Here is a 9,530-nt window from a genome sequence, read left to right on the forward strand (position 1 = left end):
TATAATGTAAAAACAGGTATTTAGGGCCAAAATCAAACAAAAACAAAGCTAGATTTTTACACTGAAAACAAGGGAAAAACTCGTACTTACTGTGAAAGTATCTAAGCACTAGAGAGTGCCAGCACGTCCTGAAAACACCATTCTCAGAAAAACTGCAGGGAATATCTCTGAATATATTTTCCCTCAAACTGGAGAGTTTCTTTGGTTAGATTTTCTCTGGTACTACTATTACTGAATTTGAAATCTCAGATGAGGTTTTTGTGGCAGAGAGGTCAGACTCATCCAAGGGAATAATGTTAGGCAAACAGGATGTTCTAAAACAAAATTGCCAAAATGTGTATAAATAAACTCCTCCATCCTCAAAACATCTCTCAAGGTAAAATATGAATATGACTTCTTTCAATGTCACTGAAACAGTGACCACCGCTGGAGGACAGACAGTTACAATTCAGCTGCCTTCCAAATACACTGGGTCCTATAAGGAGGATGTGAATTTCTCCTATTCAAAATAATTCCCATGTTCTATAGAATTGCACAGGACAGGCTGGGAGACCTCCCTAATCTTCTTAATCAATCAGGTAACACTGATTTTCCTGGAAGTCCCTGGCATTCCCGTCTCAAAACTGTCAGGCCCTCAGTCCATAGGTCCTCATGGCAAATAAACACCACCACCATATCAGATCTATAAGAGACATGTCTGGACCTTGGAAATTATCACATTTTGTCAGTAATGTAAACAGAAACACTAAGTCACAAAACAGCAGAGCTCTGTGGCCAAGATCTTCCCTCAGTACAGCCTCAAGCTGTAAAAAAATTTTTCCCTAAAGTTGGCACATGGGATTTGGTCTTAAATCCTCCTAAGCAAGAGATAGACAACAGCGTGAAAGACCAGTAACAATATGTGGTGCAAGACATCACAGAAGTGACTTGTGGACTAAGCTATTAAGAGGTGGCTGGAGAAGGGAGGGTTTGACCAGGTAGCCAGGAAAGCAAGGAATAGGGACGTAGCAGAGAAAAGGAAGAGACAAGACACATGTGCTTTGGTGGGAGGACAGTAAATGTATTGGTTATTTCTGGAAGGGAAGTGTCTCTCATCTGCTCAGTGAAATGCTTGTCTGTCAGATATTGCTCTAAAACTAAGCATCCAAATTAGACAGACTAGGAGAAAGGACTGGCCATCCATTTCCAATATGTAACAGGGCTTTGAAAACCCTAGGTACAACAGAGCACACTTAGAGAAAACTAACAGATATGACAACTGAGGCTGAGCCCTCAAATTTAGAAACACAAAAAAGAAGGAACAGTAGTAAGAAAAAATTAATGATTGGTATGTGGAATGTGAGAAGCATGACCGCAGGAAAACTAAACATTGTAAAGAAAGAAATGGAAAGCATAGATATTGACATTAGGTATTAGAGAAATGAGATGGATTGACAATGGAACATTTTGAATCAATCATATATGATCCACTATGATAGAGATAAAAAGGTGAGGAAAAAAATGGGGTCACTTCCATAGTTTAAAAGGTCATTTCTAGATTTATCTTGAAATACAATGTTGTAAGTGACAGGATAATAACCATATGCATACAGGAAGATCTGTTAATATAACTATCATTCAAATTTATGCACCAACAACCAGAGCCAAAAAGGAGGAAATACATGATTTCTATCAACTGTTGTAGTCAGAAATCAATTAAACATGTAACCGAGATGCATGAATAATAATTGATGACTGGAAAGCAAAAGTTGGGAACCAGGAAGAAGGATGTTGTTGTTGTTGTTATGTGCCGTCAAGTCACTTGCGACTCACAGCAACCTTATGTACAACAGCCCTAAACCCTGCTCGATCCTGTGCCAATCTCACTGCCTCTGACACACCCAACATGATTACCCCAGTCACTGAATCAATCCACTTCATAGAGGGTCTTCCTCTTCTGTGCCATCCCTCCACCCTCCCAAGCATGATGTCCCTCTCAAAGGTCCTCTCCCTCCTTGCAATATGTCCAAAGTATGTCAGACGAAGCCCCAGAATCCTTGCCTCCAAGGAGCAGCCTGATTTAACCCTCTCCAGGATGAATTTGTTTTCTTGGCAGTCCATAGTACATTCAATACTCTTCTCCAGCACCACAGATCAAAGGCATCAATTCTCCTTCTATCCTCCTTAGTCATTGTCCAACTCTCTGATGCATAACAAGTGATTGCAAAGACCATAGCCTGTATCAGACACACCTTAGTCTCCAGAGTGACATCATTGCTCTTCAGTACCCTGGAGAGGTCCCTAACAGCAGACTTACCCATTGCAATGCGTTTTTTTATTTCCTGGCTACTGGTGCCAAGAGTGTTGACCATGGAGCCAAGCAGACGAAAGTTGTTAACGATCTTAATCTCTTCACCATCCATCTTGACGCTGTCAATTGGTCCAGTAGTGAGAATCTTTGTCTCCTTGACATTGAGCTTCAATCCATACTGAAGGCTGCAGTCCTTGACCCTCTGCAGCAAGCATTTCAGGTCCTCCTCAGTTTCAGCAAGCAGGATTTTGTCATCTGCATAACGCGGATTATTAATGGATCTTCCACCAATCCTGATGCCACAATTCTCCTCATAGAGCCCAGCCTCTCAGATAATCTGCTCTGCATACAGGGTGAAAAGGTGTGGAGATAGGACACATCCCTGGCGTACGTCTTTCCCAATTTTGAACCATGGTGTTTCCTTGCTCTGTCTTGATGACTGCCCCTTGGTCCAAGTATAGGTTTCGCATAAGAACGATCATCTGCTCTGGGTTTCCCATTCTTCTCAGAGTCAGCCACAGCTTGTTATGATCCACACAGTCAAACGCCTTCGCATAATCAATGAAACACAGATAGACATTCTTCTGGTATTCCCTGCTTTCAGCTAAGATCCATCTAACATCAGCAACAATATCCCTAGTACCACGACCCCTTCTAAACCCAGCCTGGACTTTTGGCAGTTCTCTGCTGATGTGCTGTTCCAGTCGTTTTTGGATAATCTTCAGTAGAATCTTGCTTGCATGTGAAATCAGTGATATCGTTCTATAGTTTCCGCACTCAGTTGGGTCACCCTTCTTTGGAATGGGAACAAATATAGATCTCTTCCAGTCAGTTGGCTAAGTGGTTGTTCTCCAGATTTCTTGGCACAACTTGTCGAGCACATCCAGCATCTGTTAGCTAAAATATGTCAACTGGTATACCATCTATTCCTGGGGCCTTATATCTTGCTATTTCCTTCAAAGCAGCTTAAACTTCTTCCTTCATCACCATAGGCTCTTGCTCATATGTGATTTCATTAAATTCTTCTGTGTCTGCCAGTTCCTTTTGATAGAGTGACTCAGTATATTCTTTCCAGTATAGTTGTTGTTAATTGTCATTTAGTTGGTTCCTAATCATAGTTACCTTATGTACAACACAATGTAACACTGCTCAGTCCTATGCCATCCTTACAATCATTATGATATATGAGCTAATTATTGTAGCCACTGTGTCAACCCATCTGGTTGAAGGTTTTATTTTTTTCCACTGGCTCTCCTTTACCAACCTTGGTATCTTTCTCAAGGAACTGATCCTTCCTGATAACTTGCCCAAAATAGGTCATCATAGTCAAAATTTCACCATCATAAACAGACCTAATATTGCTTAATAATTTCACTTAAGATCGTCTGAGAAGGTTTTCTAATTTAACTCTTAAGCAATCATGTGGTGGTTTTGCTTTTATTCTTCCCATTAAAAGCAAGAGTCAGGAGATGATTATGGTAACTCTGCTAATGCAAATGTAATCAAGATTCATATTGATAGACACTGAAGTAATATTTAATAACTCTTTGTTTATGCTTTCAACTGATAGTCCATGGTTTCCAAACAGGCTTCAGTAGGTAAAAAGTTCTTAGAAATGGCTCAAAATTGATGATAGAAATAGCAACTTATATTAATAAAACCAAATGTGTAGTTTAAATAGTACATTTTCCAATTACTGAGACGGTGATTGTTGCTGTTATAAGCTGTCAAGTTGACTATGAACATTGGCTCTGAGCCTTGGCCCATCCTGAGTTCATCTCAGCAACTCAGATACACCAGGCCCCATTACCACAGTTACTGTGTCAGTCTAATCTTATCCAATGTCTTCCTCTCCTGTACTGAACTTCTACCCTTCTAAGCATGATGTCCTTTTCCAAGGACTGGTCCTTACTGGTGACATAAAAAAATATGTGAGATGGAACTTCAAAATTCTTGACTCCAAGGAATACACGGGTTTTACCATTTCCAGGTCAGACCCATTTGTTCTCTTGGCAGTTCATGGTATATTCAATACTCCTCTCTAGCACAAGTCAAAGGTATGGATTCTTCTTCTGTTATCCTTATTTGCTGCCCAGCTTTCGAGTGCATAGCAGGCAATTGAGAAAACAGTGGCATGGATCATCAATCTTAGTCTTTAAACTGACATCAATGCTCCTTAGAACACTGGTGAAATTCTTAACAGCAGATTTTCCTAATGCAACTCATCTTTTGATCTCCTTACTGCTGGTGCCGAGAATGTTAAGTGTGGATTCAAGTAAGATTAAATCTTCAACAACTTCAATTCTTTTTCCATATAATATGATACTGTCTATTGGACTAATGATGAGGATCTTTGTTTTCTTTATGTTGAGATGCTAAGTAGAATGAAATTTTAGGTGTCACTTCTACAGCACATATCTGGTCAGTTAATTAAGTACCTACCTTGAAAATTTCTTAGTATGTCCTTACTGGCCTCTTGCCAGGAGCATTAGACTGTGGCACCACTGCCTGGAGGCCACCCCCTGACTGGAGCCCCCCATCCATGCCACATGAACCCCCTGAACCTGCTGCCTGAAGGAACTTACCCTGCTGCCTGGACACTCACGTCCACCATCTGGAAACCTGGCTCCAGCCCTCTACCTGGAAGTCCCAGCCCTGCTGCTTGGACATTCCACCCACCACTTGTAAGTCTCAGCCCTACAGCCTGGAAGTCCAGCCCCCACTGGCTGGAGGACCTGACCCCACAGCCTCGATGCCCCAGCCCCAACAACTGGAGGATGAGCCACAGCCACCCCTCTGAACTGTGCCAAAGACAGTAACATCACAGGTGAACCCATTTCATTTCCTGTCCCCTCTCAAAGCTTGAGCTGTTTTTAACCCCAAGGACCTTGGACTGGCCCAGCTGCAGTAGTTGTCTAACAAAGGAGGTTTCTAATTCACAGGCCTTATCTCTCTCAAACTAAAGAAAGTCTTTCCTGAGTCAAAAGTTCAGAGAGAAACTCAGGCAGGGTAGCTGTCTCACCCTCCTCTGGAGCAGTGATGTCAGACCAAGAGCCTGCTATTGCCCCAGGCACAAAAACTCTACCACAGTAATGTCACATAGGAAGCTGGCTACCTCAGACCATACATTAGCCCAAAGCAAGATGTCACCCCCAAAAGGTGACAGAGTATCAATGGATTTCCTGAAGCCAGAGAGTCTGATGGAACTTTCTGACACAGAATTTAAAAAGCAATGATTGAAAATTTTCTTTTTTTTTTTTCTTGGAAAGTATACCAATTTCACTTTATTAGCCTAATTTGTGGAGTAGGGTGAGGAGAATAGGGACGAGGCAGGCGTGGCAGAGGAGACATAAACTTGGTGGTCAAGACCCTTCAGGACTCTGGTGCCGTCCACAGTCGCTGCAGCAGAGTGGTCAGTCCAGAGAGTTGAAATCCAAAACACTGAAAGCAGATCCCTATTTCTGTGTCCAGGGACCCTTCAGTTACAGTGTGATGAGGTCTACCAGGTTGCCTTTCGGAGGGGTCATGCTGTCAGAAAAGAAATTTACTAAGGTGTCAAAGAGCTGAGTTCTTTGAGCATAGGTGTGATCCACATCGGAGAAGCCTAGTGCTGTAAAATCTGAACCAGATTTGAACAGAGCTGAAGCTAGGAGCTGAAACTCTTTTGTCTCTTCTGGATCTGAATGATCCACAGTTATATAAAGGTCGTTCTGTAAGTATTTCAGAGCACTAAGAGGATCAATTTGAGCCTTTACTTCAAACCTGTGTTTTCTTATGAGGTATTTGCAATGCCTCAGTAGGTAATCTTTTGATGGTCTACACAACTTCAGTGACCAGAAGTCATCTAATCTCATCTTTGGAGAACAGGATTTTCCCTGATTTCCACCAAATAAATAATGAACCTTGTGTAACTCATCATAAACAAGCTGGTGCGCAAATCTGGGACATGGCTCCTCCTCCTGAAGACTTTTACTCAGATTTTCCTTCGCAGCTTGGTCATTCTTGTACACTCAGGACCAACTATTCCTCACAATATCATAAATCCAAAATGAGTTTCTGACATTTTCTTCCCTCTTTTGCTTGTCTTTGCTGAGTCCAGATAAGACATGTATCTCATTCAGTTCTGGATCAATGGTTGCTCTTTGTGTGAAGCCTGTCATTGGAACCATCCCAGAGTCTTTCTTAGTGCCATCTGATATTATGTCTACATGATCAGAGTCCACATCGTAACTGAAGAAGTCATTCAAGTAAGTCTTCGACCGCTGTCCACCAAACACATACAAGCAATGATTTTTGGAGTGGAACAGCATGCAGTGTCCTATTCGAGACTGGATGTCTTCTGGCCCAGCATTACAGGAGTCTTCTAGAAGAAGTTTCCAGGTTTGACAGTGACAGTTGAAAGCAAACAACCCACTGAACTGGGGTTCACTGGCTCTGCTGTCATGCACACTGCCATTACATGTAAAAATTCTACCCCCAAAGGTATAGATCATATGCTTTTCTGAGTCCATACACATCTGATGATCAAACACCAGCTTTGGCCCTCCATCAGCAGCAGTGTCCTCACTTAGTAGCAACCATGTGTTTGTGTCAATGTCATATTGATAGAAGTCACTTTTCAGAGATTTGCTGTTCCTCGCAGAGGAATCCAAATAACGTTCCAACGTGTAGATCTGCCTTCGCTGAATGTCAATGCACATCTTATGACAGGATCTGGCACTAGGACCATTCTCTTTTTCAGTGTCTCGGGAGATACATGTCCACTGGTTCTCCTTCACGCTGTACGCCCAGAAGTCAGCAAGATCTTGGGTTCCATCCCAGCCACCAAACAAATAAACAGTCTCTGTTTGAACATCGATAACCATCTGATGGCCGCCTCGCATTCCCGGTCGGTTATCTTCTCCATCACCTTTGGTGCTTTTTGGAATGATTTGACGCCATCGTGGCTTATATTCCTGTTGACTGATATACTGATTGAACAAGCCATAATTTACAGCTTTTTCAATCAATTCCTCACAAGCATCAAAATCTCCTTTCAAAACCAGTTTGTCGTGCAGATCTGTTAACATAGGATGTTCCAGAGCAATCTTGGTTTTCTTCTGCAGGGATTCAAAGGCCTCTGTGTAGTTGTGCTGTCGAAAGTGTTTGAGGCAAAGGCTCATCAATTTTATGCTTCAAGGTAAATGTCTCTTTGTTATAATCATTCTTTAAGCCACTAGACAATAGCTCCGTCATATTTTCTTCATTCATTCCACCAAAGACTTTCAATTTCTTCAAATTGCAGACATGTGTTTTCTCGTATTTTCCAAATGTGATGTTCTGGACGATAGCAGGTCTTTCAAGCTTCAAAACCAAGTACTGAGGAGGATAGTTGCTTTCTGAAGACCATCTTGATGACTGGTCCTTTGGCTTATCCACTAAAATGTTCTTGGGAAGGTAGGTGGACGAGAAGGAGCTCCATTTTTGCAGCGCGTAGGGCAGCAGCCGGCACTCCGGCGCTGCAGCAACAGCCCCGCCAGCCGCCATCTTGTCAGCCTGATTGAAAATTTTCAATGGGTGAAAGACAAACTTGAATAATTACAAGACATTGCAGCAAAAACCAAGAGAAACTTAAAAAAAAAAAATCCAAAACAAAGCAGATAAAACAAACGAGGTATTAGAGACTCTGGAAAAACAATAAATCACAATCCAAAATATGAGGACCAATGTTTAGATGCTGTCAACATGTTGGAGAGACACATGAACAGAGTTGAAGAGATGAAACACAGAACCAGCGAAACAGAACATAGAATTGTCACCACTGATTTGCTGAAACAGAAAGCAGAATCAAAAGGGGTGGAAAAAAAGAAAGCCTAAGAATAATATGGGACACCATCAAGAGGAATAAAGTGTTCATAATAGGAATCCCAGAACAGGAAAAAGTAAGTAAAAACACAAAGAAAGGTGTGGAAGAATAGAAATAAAGGTGTGGAAGAAAACTTTCCAGGCAAAATGAAGAATATATATTCAAGAAGCTGAGCAAGTACCTTACAGCATAGACCCCAAAAGAAAAACACCAAGAATATCATAGTCAAATTTTCCAGAATCAAAGAAAAATAATTCTGAAAGCAGCGAGAGAGAAACAAAGAGTAACCTATAAGGGAGAACAAATTAGGGCCAATTTTTAAGCAGTAACCATGTAAGACTGTAGAATGACATATATCGAACACTCAAAAAACACAAGTGTCAACCAAGAATATGATACCCAAAAAACTGTCCATCAAATATGAAGGCAAGATCAAGATATTCTCAGGAAAGCAGAAGCAATGGGAGTTTGTAAAAACAAGACCAGCATTGCAAGAAACACTAAGAGACATCTTTCTTACAGAGTTGCCAAAGAAAGTAGGATGGACCAAAGTTACCAAAAACAACACCGAAAATAATTTAACAAAGTGATAGTAATGAAACCTTGCCTTTCACACTAACCTAATCACACTGAATGTGAATGGTTTAAATGCACCACTGAAGAGAAAAAGAGTAGTAGATTGGCTAAAAACCCAAAACTCATCAATTCTGCCTACAAGAGACACAATTGAAAAGTGAAGATAAAGAAAGACTAAAAACCAGAAAAAAGCAGGAGTTGCAATATTAATCTCTGATAAAATATATTTCAATGCAAAAAATATCACAAAGGACAGGGAAGGTCACTACATAATGCTTAAATGTCAATGGAACAGAGGATATAACAATAATAGCTATCTACGCACCAAATGAGAGCCCAGGGAATGGGCCTGGGGTCTTTGAAAACTCACATGGTCTTGACGGGGTGAGAGGTTTTTTCTCTTTGTTGGCTGGGGACTGGCTCTGGAGTGTTTGGTTGGCCTGAAGTCTCTTGGAGTCAATGACAGCCCAGGGTGAAGGACTGAGGTCTTTGACTAGTTTTAATTGTCTTTGAAATGAACATTCTCCTAAGTGGTACAGCACCGTTTTGTCCTTTCTCTGTATTGAGGTAATTTTGGATTGCTATGATACTGAATGGTGTGCCATAATGCCATAATGGTTAAACATGGTTGACAATCTTTGGTAAAGCTCACTGATTAAGACAGGCTTGGAAGAAGGAGTGGTATCCACTTCCTAAACATGCCTGTGGAAACTCTATGAACTTAGAGGAAGGACAATATTTCTTTTGTTTATAGGGTTGGTACTAGATGGCACTTAACAACAACATACAATGCCAAAGCCCTTGTCTCCGTTTTGGAGT

The 9,530-nt window shown here is 41.3% G+C and overlaps 1 pseudogene; it reads right to left on the reverse strand.

Moving 5' to 3' along the window:
* Positions 1-5,772: 5,772 nt before the first annotated feature.
* LOC102866720 lies at positions 5,773-7,816 on the reverse strand (annotated as a pseudogene).
* Positions 7,817-9,530: the final 1,714 nt, after the last annotated feature.

This window comes from Elephantulus edwardii, unplaced genomic scaffold, assembly GCF_000299155.1.
Source record: "Elephantulus edwardii isolate Elephantulus edwardi_28Jun2011 unplaced genomic scaffold, EleEdw1.0 scaffold00051, whole genome shotgun sequence".
NCBI classification, from domain to species: domain Eukaryota; kingdom Metazoa; phylum Chordata; class Mammalia; order Macroscelidea; family Macroscelididae; genus Elephantulus; species Elephantulus edwardii.